Source organism: Hyla sarda, chromosome 5 (genome assembly GCF_029499605.1).
Source record: "Hyla sarda isolate aHylSar1 chromosome 5, aHylSar1.hap1, whole genome shotgun sequence".
NCBI lineage: Eukaryota > Metazoa > Chordata > Amphibia > Anura > Hylidae > Hyla > Hyla sarda.
The window spans coordinates 230,199,731-230,214,367 of record NC_079193.1 but is presented as its reverse complement, the minus strand read 5'-3'; the positions used below and the strand labels follow the sequence as shown (position 1 = coordinate 230,214,367).

Here is a 14,637-nt window from a genome sequence, read left to right as displayed (position 1 = left end):
GCCGCCGTCTGCATACAGGGAACAGAGTCGGGACAGAGCTCTACGATTATGGAGAACCACCCGTACAAGTAGCTAACCCCTAAACCCCCAAGTTTACACCTTTAACTTTTTGACATCCTCAATCCATTGTTGAACAGTTTGTGTAGTGCAGCAAGGTGCATGCTAGAAGAAGTTACTGTCATAAAGAGCTGTACTTGGTCCACAACAATGTTTATGGAGGACGTATGTGTCAGAGAAAGATCCACATAAATGCCAGGACCCAAGGATTCCCAGGTGCACATTGAACAAAGCATCACAAATTCTGCTGCCTTGTCATGTTCCATAGGGCATCCTGGTCGAGCATCCACCACCATATGATCATTTTAAGCCATGTTCAAGTTGTCATTTGTAAGCACTTTTGTCATGGACAAGGGTCAGCATGGGCAATCTGACCACTTCAAGGTCTCAGTCCACAGCTGTCCTTCCTTGAATCACGTTTCTTAGGTACTAGTCACTGCATTCTGGGAGCATGCCACAAGAGCTGCTGTTTTGGAAATGTCTAGCTGTCACAGTTTGGACCTTTTCTGAAAGACTGGAATCTAAATTAAAGGGGTTGTGCACTGCCCTGCCTTTCGGAGCACCGCACGCAGCGTCTGGAAGTTCATTACACCGAACGCTGTGTGCGGGCTTCCGTGTTCGCAGCCGCCGGGCGTGACGTCACGCCCACCCCCTCTAAGTCTATGGGAAGGGGGCGTGACAGCGGTCGAGCCCCCTTCCCATAGACTTTCGTTGAGGGGGCAGGCGTGACGTCACGAGGGGGCTGGGCGTGACGTCACGCCCTGTGTCCGCGAACACAGAACCCCGCACACAGCGTTCGGAGTAATGAACTTCCGGACGCTGCGTGCGGAGCTCCGAAAGGCAGGGCAGAACACAACCCCTTTAACTTCAAGAACTAACTACTCTTCGTAGCCCAACACATTATACTCCAAAAAAAATGTCATTGTAATGAGATTAGCAATGTTATTTACTTTGCCTGGCAGCGGCTGTAACCAATTCAGGGAATATTAATCATCAGGCTACGTCATCAATGGCTGATCAGTGAGGTGCAAAAATGTCAGTCACTCATTCTGCTCAGTCGCACTCAGATGCAAATAAAGAGCTTCAGCTTCATATGTTGCATAGTGGTGGCACAGGGTTACTGCAGCTCAGCTCTCATTGAGGTGAATGTGAGCTTTTATGAGCCACTATTAAAACAATTTCGACACACTTGAAAGGCCTAGATCAATTAGATAATCCAAAGATTAGTAGCTATCTAACTGTAAATCCACATTTACATGGCATTTTTGGAAGAATTTAATATCAATGAGCGGAAGCTAAAACAAAGAAAAAAAAAGTAGAAATGAAAGATTTAAACAGTGAAGGTATTCACTGGTTTTAGTCCCTCTCAAACCTACTCCCCTCCACTTTTCTAGCCTCAGATTAATACCTTAAAGGGGTATTCAAGGAATAAAAAAAATAAAAAACAGGCCTTAAAAAAATAAAATAAAGACAGTGCCCTCCTTGTCTCCACTTTGGGTGTAGTAATACTACTTGGCTCCATTCACTACAATGGAACAGAGCTGCAGAACCACACTCAACCTGGAGACAAACAGGGAGAGGTGTTTGAAAGAAAAAAGGTCTGTTTTTTTAAATTCCTGGAATACCCCTTTAACCTGTTAAGTACGCAGCGCGTACATGTTCGCCATGAATCCAGAGTCCTTAACGACGCAGGACATATATTTATGTCCTGTGCTGGCTCCCGCGATATAACGCAGGGTCCCGCGGTGACTGTGCGTCATATCGGGTTGGTCCCATTAGGTATCAACGGCCAGGACCCGCAGCTAATACCGGAAATCACCAATCGCGGTAATGCACCTTCAGACGTGGCGATCAAAGTTGAAAGTGAAACCTTCCCAGCAGCTCAGTCGAGCTGATCGGGACCACCCGAACAGCTGTACGGACACGAGAAGGGTCCCTATCTGCCTCCTCGACATCAGATTGCCGAATGACTGCTCCGTGCCTGAGATCCAGGCAGGAGCAGTCAAGCGGTGATAACACTGATCAATGCTATGCTATTGCATAGCAGTCATCAGTGTAAGAAATCAGTGTGTGCAATATTATAGCCCCCTATCTGGGCTATAACATTGCAAAAAATAAATAGTGTTAATAAATGTGATTTAACCCCTTCCCTAATAAAAGCCTGAATCACCCCCCTTTTCGCATAAATAAAACTATGTAAATAAAAATATAAACAAGTGGTATCGCGTAAATGTCTGAACTATAAAAATATATTGTTAATTAAACCACATGGTTAATAGCGTTCACATAAAAAAAATTCCAAAGTCCAAAATAGTGTATTTTTGGTCACTTTTTATACCATAAAAAAATGAATAAAAAGCGATCAAAAAGTCTGATCAAAGCAAAAATGGTACCGATAACTTCAGATCACGGTGCAAAAAATTAGCCCACATACATCCCCATATGCGGATAAATAAAGTTCTAGGGGTCACAATAGGAAATTTTTAAGCGTATTAATTTTCCTGCATGTAGTTATGATTTTTCTCCAGACGTAAGACTCAACCCTATATAAGTAGGGTAGCATTTTAATCTTATGGACCTACAGAATAAAGAGAAGGTGTCATTTTTACCAAAAAAATGCACTGCATAGAAACGGAAGCCGCCAATTTTGTCGCACAATTTTTTAAAATGTTTTGCTGTAGATTTTTGGGTAAAATGACTAATGTCATCACAAAGTAGAATTGGTGGTGCAAAAAAGCCGGTAATTACTCATCGGTTATTCTATTTCCTCGTAGTCATGACAGCACCACCAGAGAGATTGACGACTCCTCCAGGAACAGGAAACCTAGAGTATAAAAAGGATGCACATCCCTCTCTGCCTCAGTGAATTACCGAGACCAAATAAGCATTCTATATAAGGTTAGCAAACAACACTATACAGATAAAAAAAAAATGTATACATCATTATTTTATTTTTATTTTTTGCAACACCACAGTGAACACACCACATGTGAGAAAAACAAGAAAATGGGTGGGAATAGTCCGTGGTGCTGTCGTGACTGCGAGGAAATAGAATTACCAGCGAGTAATTGCCGGCTTTCCACCCAGTCACGACAGCACCACCACAGAGAATACCAGAGAAGTATTAGGGAGGGACCACCGCCTGAAGAACTTTGCGCCCAAAAGCCAAAGAGGATAGTCAGCTCTGAGCCTATAGTGCCGGAAAAAAAAGTGTGTGGGGACGACCAAGTAGCCGCCCTACAGATCTGAGCAATAGAAGCAGCCTCTTTTCTTTGCCCATGATGAGGCGACTGCTCTAGTAGAGTGAGCTCTCAGGTTGGCTGGAGGAGACAGACCTGCAGAGGAATAAGCTGCAACAATGGCCTGCCTAAGCCATCTAGCAATAGTATCTGCTCTGACACTATATCCCCTATTGGGAACTGCAAACTGAACAAAATGTATCTGACTTCCTAAAATTATTGGTCCTTTCTAAATACTCAAACACATCTGCGGACATCAAGCATGTGGAACAAATTTTTACCTTCTGAAGATGGATTCGCACAGTAGGATGGAAGGACAACTTGAGATAAATGAAACAACCTTAGGTCAAGGTCAGGTTATAAAATAATCCTATCATCTAAGATTTGAATATAGGGTTCTCTAATGGATAAGGCCACTAGCTCCCCTACTCTCCTGGCAGATGTGACAGCTATAAGAAAAGCAGTTTTAACCAAAATCTTCAGGGATAGAAGACAAGGGCTCAAAGGGACTTCTACAAAGAGTTAAGCACCAAAGTAAGATCCCTAGGAGAAACAGCTGGAGGACTGAATAGCTGCATTCTGGTAACAGAGTTAAAGAATATCACCACCAAAAGGATTATTAGCAATTCTCTGGCCATATAACGCCCCTAGAGCTACTTGTACCTTGAGGGTGGCAGCCCCTTTTTTGTAAAAAATCAAGAATAGAGGCATAATATGGCCTGTCAAAATCAAAATTGGTAAGAGTCTGAAAATTACAAACACTTTTTCCAAATTCTAAAATAAATCTTTGTAGTCACTGGTTTTCTACTGTACTGTAAATTGGATATAACAGCATCTGAAAGACCCTTGTGACTTCAAAATTATCCTTTCAAAAGCCAAGCCGTCAGATGAAGGTTGCGGACATCTGGATGAAGGAACGGGCCTTGACTGAGAAGGTCTAAGATTTTCGGGAGAACCCAGGGATCTGCTAGAGACATAGTCCTCAGACAGGAGAACCATGCTCTCCGAGGCCAGAATCGGGCGATTAGAATGATTAGTTGCTCTGTTCTCTGATTTTTCTGACTCTAGGAATTAGAGCCAGGGGAGGAAAGGCGTAGGCCAAGTCCCAATCCCAAGTCTGAGAAAGTACGTCCACTGCTAAGGGACTGTCTGCTGGACTTAGGGAAAGAAAGTCTCTGACCTGTCTGTTGAGCCTGGCAGCGAAAAGATCCACTTGAGGGGTTCCCCATAGGGCTGTGATCTTGATGAATATTTTTGGATTCAACCGCCATTCCCCTTGAAGAATTAATTGGCGGCTTAGAAAGTTTGCCCTGAAATAGAGATCCCCTTTTATATGCACTGCAGAAATTGTCTTTAGATGGGATTCTGCAAAGGACAGGACCTGAAAAGACTAATTCATAAGGGATGGACTTCTCGTAGTTCCCTGTCTATTTATGACAGACAAAGTGGTCGTATAATCCAAGAAAATCTTTACATTAGAGACCCTAATGAAGTCTCTAGCTGAATCAAGAGCCCCACACACTGCTAAAAGCTCCTTAAAATTAGAGGATCTAGCCTTCACCTCCTGCTCCCAGATGCCCTGAAAATTATGATTATCCAAATGAGCACCCCATCCCCAAGGACTGGCATCAGTAGTGCTTACAACAGGGTAGGGACAAACCCAATCTACACCTTTAGAAAGGTTATCACTCCCTAACCACCAGTCTAAAGAAGCCAGCACTTGAGGGGGCAACACAATAAGTCTATCCAAATCCTGTTGGGAACGATCCCAAGTCGTTCTACCCGAGAGTGGAAATGGGCCCAGGGGACTGCTGAGATGGCTGCTGTGAACAAACCTATAACTGACATTACCTTCCTAATAGATATACAAGGGGACCTAATAATTTCCCTGACTGAAGAGATAATCTTCTCTATTTTAGCTGGAGGAAGAAAAGATTTTTGTACTGAAGAGTCAAACAAAACTCCCAAAAAAACTTTCTGTTGAGAAGGAACAAGGGAGAATGTTTCCCAATTAATTAGCCAGCCCAGCTTATGGAGGATATCAATAGTACAAGACAAGAACATTTTTTTACTTTAACTTCTGATTCTGCCACCAGCAGAAAGTCATCTAGATAGGGAATAAAAATCCCTTCTCCCTCCCAAATATGGGCTGCCATTTCTGAAACTACCTTTGTGAATACTCTAGGAGCAATGGCAATACCAAAGGGCAGGGCACAAAACTGTAAATGAAGGAGTTGAGAATTTACAAAAACTGCAATTCTTAAATATTTCTGATAATCTGAGTGGATAGGGACATGAAGGTATGCATCTTTTAAATCTAAAGACTACATAAAACAATCCTTAAACAAAAGGTTAACTATGGATTTTATGGTCTCCATTTTAAAACTATTATAAATCAAATAACGAATCAGAGGTTTAAGATTAATAATAACCCTGAACGTTCCATTTGGCATTCCCACAAGATAAAGTAGCATAAAACCCCAACCCCTGTTCTTGTGGGGGTACAGGAACCAAAACACCTTTCTCTATAAGTGATAATACTTCTCCCTGTAAAGATGACTGACCTGAAGGTCCTGGAGGGGATTTAGTAACCAAGAACAGAGTAGGTGGCAAACAAAATTCAGACGGAGACCGTCTCGAATAGTTTGGATTATCCAATAACTTTTAGAAATGTTTTCCCACTCTGAAAAAAAATCTTTAAGTCTGCCACCTACTCAGGGATCCAGTCATTGGGAGTCAGGTTTTTTTGGTGGAAGTGCTAGGCTGATTGAACATAAGGCCACTTCAAGGGAAGTGGCCTTATGAGAAAACTTCCACTTGTTAGAAGGATCTCTATTTTTATTCTGACCACCTCTCTTCCCTTTAAAGTGGAAAGGCATATTTTGCTTAACCCCTTAAGGACCAGGCCATTTTACACCTTAGGACCAGAGCGTTTTTTGAACATCTGACCACTGTCACTTTAAGCATTAATAACTCTAAGACGCTTTTACCTATCATTCTGATTCCAAGATTGTTTTTTCGTGACATATTCTACTTTATGTTATTGGTAAAATTTTGTCGATACTTGCATCGTTTCTTAGTGAAAAATTCCAAAATTTGATGAAAAAATTGAAAATTTTGCATTTTTCTAACTTTGAAGCTCTCTGCTTGTAAGGAAAATGGATATTCCAAATAATTATTTTTTTTATTCACATATACAATATGTCCACTTTATGTTTGCATCATAAAATTTACGATTTTTTACTTTTGGAAGACACCAGAGGGCTTCAAAGTTCAGCAGCAATTTTCCAATTTTTCACAAAATTTCCAAAATCACAATTTTTCAGGGACCAGTTCAGGTTTGAAGTGGATTTGAAGGGTCTTCATATTAGAAATACCCCATAAATGACCCCATTATAAAAACTGCACCCCCCAAAGTATTCAAAATGACATTCAGTCAGCATTTTAACCCTTTAGGTGTTTCACAGGAATAGCAGCAAAGTGAAGGAGAAAATTCACAATCTTCATTTTTTACACTTGCATGTTCTTGTAGACCCAATTTTTGAATTTTTACAAGGGGTAAAAGGAGAAAATGTATACTTATATTTGTAGCCCAATTTCTCTCGAGTAAGCACATACCTCATATGTCTATGTAAAGTGTTCGGCGGGCACAGTAGAGGGCTCAGAAGCGAAGGAGCGACGAGGGGATTTTGGAGAGTACGTTTTTCTGAAATGGTTTTTGGGGGGCATGTTGCATTTAGGAAGCCCCTATGGTGCCAGAACAGGAAAAAATACCCACATGGCATACCATTTTGGAAACTAGACCCCTTGAGGAACGTAACAAGGAATAAAGTGAGCCTTAATACCCCACAGGTGTTTCACGACTTTTGCATATGTAAAAAAATGTTTTAAAAATGTCACTAAAATGTGTGTTTCCACCCAAATTTCACTTGTATGCAAGGGTTAATAGCAGAAAATACCCCCCAAAATTTGTAACCCCATCTCTTCTGAGTATGGAGGTACCCCATAAGTTGACCTGAAGTGTACTACGGGCGAACTACAATGCTCAGAAGAGAAGGAGTCATATTTGGCTTTTTGAGAGCAAATTTTGCTCGGGGGCATGTCGCATTTAGGAAGCCCCTATGGTGCCAGGACAGCAAAAAATACCCACATGGCATACCATTTTGGAAACTAGACCCCTTGAGGAACGTAACAAGAAATAAAGTGAGCCTTAATACCCCACAGGGGTTTCACGACTTTTGCATACGTAAAAAAAAAAAAAATTTTCACTAAAATGTGTTTTCCCCCCCCCAAATTTCACATTTTTGCAAGGGTTAATAGCAGAAAATACCCCCCAAAATTTGTAACCCCATCTCTTATGAGTATGAAGGTACCCCATAAATTGACCTGAAGCGCACTACGGGCAAACTACAATGCTCATAAGAGAGGGAGTCATATTTGGCTTTTTGAGAGCAAATTTTGCTCGGGGGGCATGTCCCATTTAGGAAGCCCCTATGGTGCCAGGACAGCAAAATAACCCCCACATGGCATACCATTTTGGAAACTAAACCCCTTGAGGAACGTAACAAGGGGTACAGTGAGCATTTACCCCCCACTGGTATCTGTCAGATCTTTGGAACAGTGGGCTGTACAAAATTTTTAATTTGCGCAGCCCACTGTTCCAAAGATCTGTCAGACACCAGTGGGGGGTAAATTCTCACTGCACCCCTCATTACATTCCGTGAGGGGTGTAGTTTCCGAAATGGGGTCACATATGGGGTTTTGTTTTTTTTGCGTTTGTCAAAACCGCTGTAACAATCAGCCACCCCTGTGCAAATCACCTCAAATGTACATGGTGAACTCTCCCTTCTGGGCCTTGTTGTGCGCCCCCAGAGCACTTTGCGCCCACATATGGGGTATCTCCGTAGTCGGGAGAAATTGCATTACAAATTTTGGGGGGCGTTTTTCCCTTTTACCTCTTGTCAAAATGAAAAGTATGGGGCAACACCAGCATGTTAGTGTAAAAAAATTTTTTTTTTACACTAACATGCTGGTGTAGACCCCAACTTCACCTTTTCATGAGGGGTGAAAGGAGAAAAAGCCCCCCAAAATTTGTTAAGAAATTTCTCCCGAGTACGGCGATACCCCATATGTGACCCTAAACTGTTGCCTTGAAATACGACAGGGCTCCAAAGTGAGAGCGCCATGCGCATTTGAGGCCTAAATTAGGGACTTGCATAGGGGTGGACATAGGGGTATTCTACGCCAGTGATTCCCAAACAGGGTGCCTCCAGCTGTTGCAAAACTCCCAGCATGCCTGGACAGTCAACGGCTGTCCGGCAATACTGGGAGTTGTTGTTTTGCAACAGCTGGAGGCTCCATTTTGGAAACAGTGGCGTACCAGACGTTTTTCATTTTTATTGGGGGAGGGGGGCTGTGTAGGGGGCTGTGTATATGTAGTGTTTTTTACTTTTTATTTTATTTTGTGTTAGTGTAGTGTAGTGTTTTTAGGGTACAGTCACATGGGCAGGGGGGGTTACAGCGAGTTTGAGCTGCCGCGCAAAATTTGCTGCATCGCAAACTTGCAGCCTGATACTCACTGTAAGCCCCCTGCCCGTGTGAATGTATCCTGTACATTCACAGTGGGGGGGGACCTCCAGCTGTTGCAAAACTACAACTCCCAGCATGCACAGTCCATCAGTGCATGCTGGTAGTTATAGTTTTGCAACAGCTGGAGGCACACGGGTTGGGAAACACTGAGTTAGGAAACAGACAATGTTTCCCAACCAGTGTGCCTCCTGTTGTTGCAAAACCACAACTCCCAGCATTCTCAGGCATGCTGGGAGTAGTAGTTCGGCAACATCTTTAGAGCTAGATGTTGCCGAACTACAACTCCCAGCATGCTTGGAGTTGTAGTTTTGCAACATCTGGAGGACTACAGTTTGCAGACCACTAATACAGTGGTTCCCAATCTGTGCCCTTCCAGATGTTGCAAAACTACAACTCCCAGTATGCCAAAACTGTCCAGGCATGCTGGGAGTTGTAGTTCTGCAACATCTGAAGGGCCAGATGTTACAGAACTACAAATCCCAGCATGCCTGGACAGTAAGGGCATGCTGAGGATGTGTAGTTTTGCAACATCTGGAAGGGTACAGTGGTCTCCAAACTGTGGACCTCCAGATGTTGCAAAACTGCAACTCCCAGCATGCCCAGACGCCAAGGGCTGTCTGGGCATGCTGGGAGTTGTAGTTTACAGGGTCCCTTTACAGCAATGCATGTCGCTTTACGGCGACGTGCATTGCTGTAAAGGGCCCGACCGCGGCTGAAGATCTACTCACCTGTCTCCTCCGCCGCCATCTTCATCGCAGGGATCCGGGTCTTCAGGGACGAGGTAAGTACCGGGGCCGGTCCCCAGCACTCCCCCGTCCCCCGCCGCGTCCTCCGGTCTTCCTCCCGTCCTCTCCGGACTTTCAGGGGCCGGGCAGGGCGGGAGGAAGTAACCGCCCCCCCCCCTGCGATTGGTCGGTTAACTAACCGACAGATCGCAGGGGATCGGAGGAGGTGGCAGGCTTGCCACCTCGCTCCGATACTCCAGCATGGTCCTGGCTGTCTGTGACAGCCGGGATCATGCAAAATTACCGGGCGGTCGGGTCCCAGAGACCCGATCAGCCTGGTATCGCCGCAAATCGCAAGGGCGATTTCCCTTGCGATTTGCGGCGATCGCCAACATGGGGGGCCTACATGGCCCCCCTCGGCGTATGCCCTGGATGCCTGCTGAAGGATTTCAGCAGGCATCCAGTTCCGATCTCTGCCCGGGGCGCGGCAGAGACCGGAAAATGCCATGACGTTGTGGAACGTCATTGGTCCTTAAAGCCCAGGGTGCCATGACGTTCCACAACGTCATTGGTCCTTAAGAGGTTAAGGGGCTGGGAAGATAGGAACCCCTTCTTTCTATCACCAGCCTTGTCTTATGCATCAGAGAGGACAGAACCAAAACAAAAATTCTCCCTCACAGGGGATGGCACACAACTTACTTTTAGAGCCACTTTCCCCTGACCAATTTTTAATCCAGAGCGCTTTTCTGGCAGTGTTAGTAAGTGCTGCAGATCTAGCGGATAACCTAACTGCGTCTGAAGATGAATCTGCCAGAAAAGCAGGAGCTTTTTTAATTGAAGCAATTAAAGAAAGAGAGTGCTCTTTGGGCACATCATTTTGCACAAATGAGGACAACTGGTCAACCCACATCACCAGGGATCTTGCAACAGTGGTACCAGCGACAGTGGGTTTTAGAGTGGCCCCTGCAGTCTCCCAAGCCCTTTTGAGAAAAATGTCCACTTTTCTGTCCATAGGGTCTTTTAAGTTACCCAAGTCCTCAAATGGTAAAGAACCCTTCCTGGAGACCTTGGAAACTGCCACATCAATCTTAGGAGGGCGATCCCAATACTTTGTGTCTGCCTCTGAAAAAGGGTATTTTCTTTTAATTGCCTTGGGAATGAAGGTTTTCTTATCCTGAGTCTCCCATTCTTTGAGAATTGAGAAATGGTTCTCTGAAGCAGGAAAACTCTGCGTTTCCTTTCTTCTATGCCCTCGAACATGATGTCTTGAATAGACTTCTGCTCCTTAGTCCCCTCAACCCCCATGGTGGACCTCACAGCCTTAATCAATTGCTCAGCTCCCTCTGACAGAAAAAGAGGCTTTCCCAACAAGTCATCCTCCGATGAACGGGAGTAATCCCCTGTAGGGAATATACAGTATAACCATCCATAGTATAAAAAAAAACTGAACAACCAATATCAGATTAAAGTGTACCTGTCAACAATTTTTTTTTTGTAATGTAGATAATACCATTATAAGTATATTTGTAATATACATTGGTTAAAAAAAATGTGTATATTTTTGTCCCTGCAGCTATTGCCCTTGTGTCTCTATGAGGTGTCCAAATACAGGAAGTGAGGGTGGACAAGCAGAGCTCTGTGCACTAAGAAAAAGCAGGGCAGTGTGCACTGAGGCTCTATAACATGCTCCTGGCTCATACATGAGGATGATTGCTTGTCCTGCCCTCACTTCCTGTATTTGGACTCCTCATAGAGAGACACATGCAATAGCTGCAGAGAACATTTTTTCACCTAAAAATATACACAATTAATGATATTATCTACATTATATAAAAAGTACACTTAAAAGGTACACTTTAAATAAATACCTGAATCAGAATGAACAGAAATCAAACCTTCTTCCTCCTCAATATCATCAGGGACAGAAGGGGTCAATACCGTCTGCGAGGGGGTGACCACAGGTAGAAACCCTTTAAGGGCAGACTATCTTGCTCTTAACCATGTCTTGCATTATCAATGACAGGGATTCTAAAATTTAACACAAATAAGAGTAACCTGAAAATTATATATTTATTTATTTATTAAATACACCTGCAGCAATGATCCTATTAATACAAGCTGGACAGTTAGGCTTAGAGTAATCAAGTGCTAACGCAATTTTACACATAAGGCATTCCCTATGTTTAGTCTTCTTAATCACTTTCCTAGGAGTATCCTAATATAACAATGAGAAAAAAAATTGACTAAAAAACAGCCATGTCACCCCTCCGCAAGAGACAGTACCATGGAAGTAGTCTTGGAATCTTCACGGTCCCGTTTGGGAGAACCTTCCCCAGTGGAGCTCATCTTCCTTCACACTTCTCCCTCCTGTGCTGTATATTGTACTGTCATGCTTTGTGCAATTTATTGTATGACTTGTAATGATGACTGAATGACAAATAAAGCTCTTTCAATACCTTCTCCCTACTGGAGGCCGGCAGCTGCAGCTTCAGCGTCCAGATGGCTGTCCTCTGTGCAACGGAGGCAGGGCAGCAGAAAGGATTCCCTTTTTAAATCTGCCGCCCTGGAAGGCCCGGACTGCGGCGTCTGACATCACATCCGCCTGTCACGTGTGCCCCTCTCCTCCCCAGCCATCATGTAACGTGACCTCTTAGCCCCGCCTCCAGGAAGGCCGCAGCCATGGAGCTCTCCGCGTGACTCTGCCGGAGCTCCGGGCCTCCTCATCCCTCGCTAAAAAGGTAAGAAAGTGCAGCCTGACCCACAACCACAGGCAGACTGCGCTGCACACTTAAGATGAGGAGGCGGAGGGAGAAGGGAGGCTGGCAGCGGTGCCGGAATACCACAACTGGGGGCACAGTAAGGAAACCCCCAACCAGGGGGTTATTGGAGGTCCAGAACACTCTTCCAAAATAGAGAAAAAAGGCCACCTCTGGACCGTTACTAAATCCACACCATCAGTGGCATGGAATACTCCAGGCTTCCTGCAGGAACAGGAAGCCACTGAGGTAGAGAGGGATGTGCATCCTTTCTATACTCTAGGTTTCCTGTGCCTGGAGGAGGAGGAGGAGTCCATCTCTCTAGTGGTGCTGTTGTGATGGGGTGGAAATAAGCCAGCATATGAATTTTTAGGTGTAACATTAAAAGGGTTATGAGTTTTAAAATGTGAGGAAAAAACAAAAATGCAAAAACTGAAAAATGCTGGGTCCTTAATGGGTTAAGGACGCAGGGCATTCCTGTACGCCCTGATCCCGTTAACGGGGTTTAAATCATTCTCACCAGCGGAGAACTGGTGAAACCCTGTGGGTCCCGGTTGCTACAGGCAGCAAGGACCCACAGCTAATGATGGGCACTGCCGATCAGGCTGGTGTCCTGCATTAACCCCTTCAACTTTAATCGTGGCATCTAAAATGAAACAAACTGTCGTGGCAGCTCCGCAGAGCTGATCGGGACTATCGCGTAAAAATCGCGATATCCCAATCAGCTTACCGGACGATGAAAGGGTCCTTACCTGTCTCTAAGTCGTCCGATCGGTGATCTACTGCTGCATGCCTGGGCATACATGCCCCTGCGTTCACAGCGCTCGCTCCCACCTGACAGGCAGGGAGCGAGCGATGGCTGACAGAATCCAGACTGATGCCCGGCCCGGCGACGTGAGCCGCTCTGCAGCCAGCCACTAGGAGGGAGACTCCTAGTGGCTGGCTTTTCAAGGGAAAAAATAAGCTATTTAGACACACACAAAAAAAATGTAAGTATAATAGGAATATGTTGTACTACATTAGTAGTAAACATGAAAAAAATTTAAAGATGTTGACCGAGCCCATTTAAACATACTAATTTTGGTGCATGTAGTTTATAATTTTTTTAAAGTATTAAAATAAAATAAAACCCATATAAATTGGGTATCCTTGTAACCGTATGGCTCTACAGAATAAAAGATAATGTGTAATTTTAACCGAAAAGTGCACTGCGTAGAAACAGGAGCCCCAAAATTACAAAATGGCTTTTTTAATTTCACCCCACAAAATATTTTTTTTCGTCTCGCAGAATAGATTATAAAATAAGTGATGTCATTACAAAGTACAAAAAGGTGACGCTAAAAACAAGACCTTATTTGGGTCTGTAGGTGCAAAATTTAAAGCGTTATGATCTTTAGAAGGGAAGCATGAAAAAACAAAAATGCAAAAACAAAAATTTGCAGCATCCTTAAAGGGGTACTCCGCTGCTCAGCGTTTGGAACAAACTGTTCCGAACGCTGGAGCCGGGAGCTTGTGATGTCAAAGCCCCGCCCGTTCAATGCAAAGCTATGGGAGGGGGCGAGAAAGCGGTCACGCCCCATCCCACAGAATTGCATTAAGTGGGTGAGGCATGACATCATGAGGGGGCAGGGTTTTGACATTGTGAGCTGCCGGCTCCTGCGTTCGGAACAGTTTGTTTCAAACGCTGAGCAGTGGAGTACCCCTTTAAGGTGAAAATGGGCTTAGTACTTAAAGGGTTAAGGACAAAGCCCATTTTGACCTTTAACCCCTTAAAGGGGTTGTGCGCTGCCCTGACTTTCGGAGCTCCGCTCACAGCGTCCGGAAGTTCATTACTCCGAACGCTGTGTGCGGGCTTCCGTGTTCGCAGCCGCCTCAACGAAAGTCTATGGGAAGGGGGCGCGACATCACAAGGGGGCGGGCGAGACGTCACGAGGGGGCGGGCGAGGGGCCAGGCGTGACGTCATTAAGGATGCAGACATATTCATTTTTACGTTTTCGTTTTTTCCTCCTCACCTTCAACAAAAATCATAACTTTTATATTTTCATCACCAGACTAGTATGAGGGCTTATTTTTTGCACGACCAGTTGTCCGTTGTAATGCCATCACTCACTTTACCATAAGATGTATGGAGCAACCCAAAAAATATTATGTGTGGTGAAATTAAAAAGAAAACTGCAATTTTGCTAATTTTGGAAGGTTTTGTTTTCATGCCGTACAATTTACGGTAAAAATGACGTGTGTTCTTTATTCTTTGGGTCAATACGATAAAA

At 44.3% G+C, this 14,637-nt stretch overlaps 1 protein-coding gene and 1 long non-coding RNA gene across 2 annotated transcripts in view; one reads left to right on the top strand and one right to left on the bottom strand.

Annotated features, from left to right (window-relative positions):
- The window catches only part of LOC130273857 (uncharacterized), a 33,896-nt gene extending 30,980 nt beyond the window's left edge, over positions 1–2,916 (top strand). Inside the window, exon 3 of the long non-coding RNA XR_008844144.1 lies at positions 2,832–2,916. This is a non-coding gene — a long non-coding RNA (uncharacterized LOC130273857). The remainder of the gene's footprint in view (positions 1–2,831) is intronic.
- The window catches only part of CDKAL1 (CDK5 regulatory subunit associated protein 1 like 1), a 1,066,055-nt gene that overhangs the window by 970,233 nt on the left and 81,185 nt on the right, over positions 1–14,637 (bottom strand).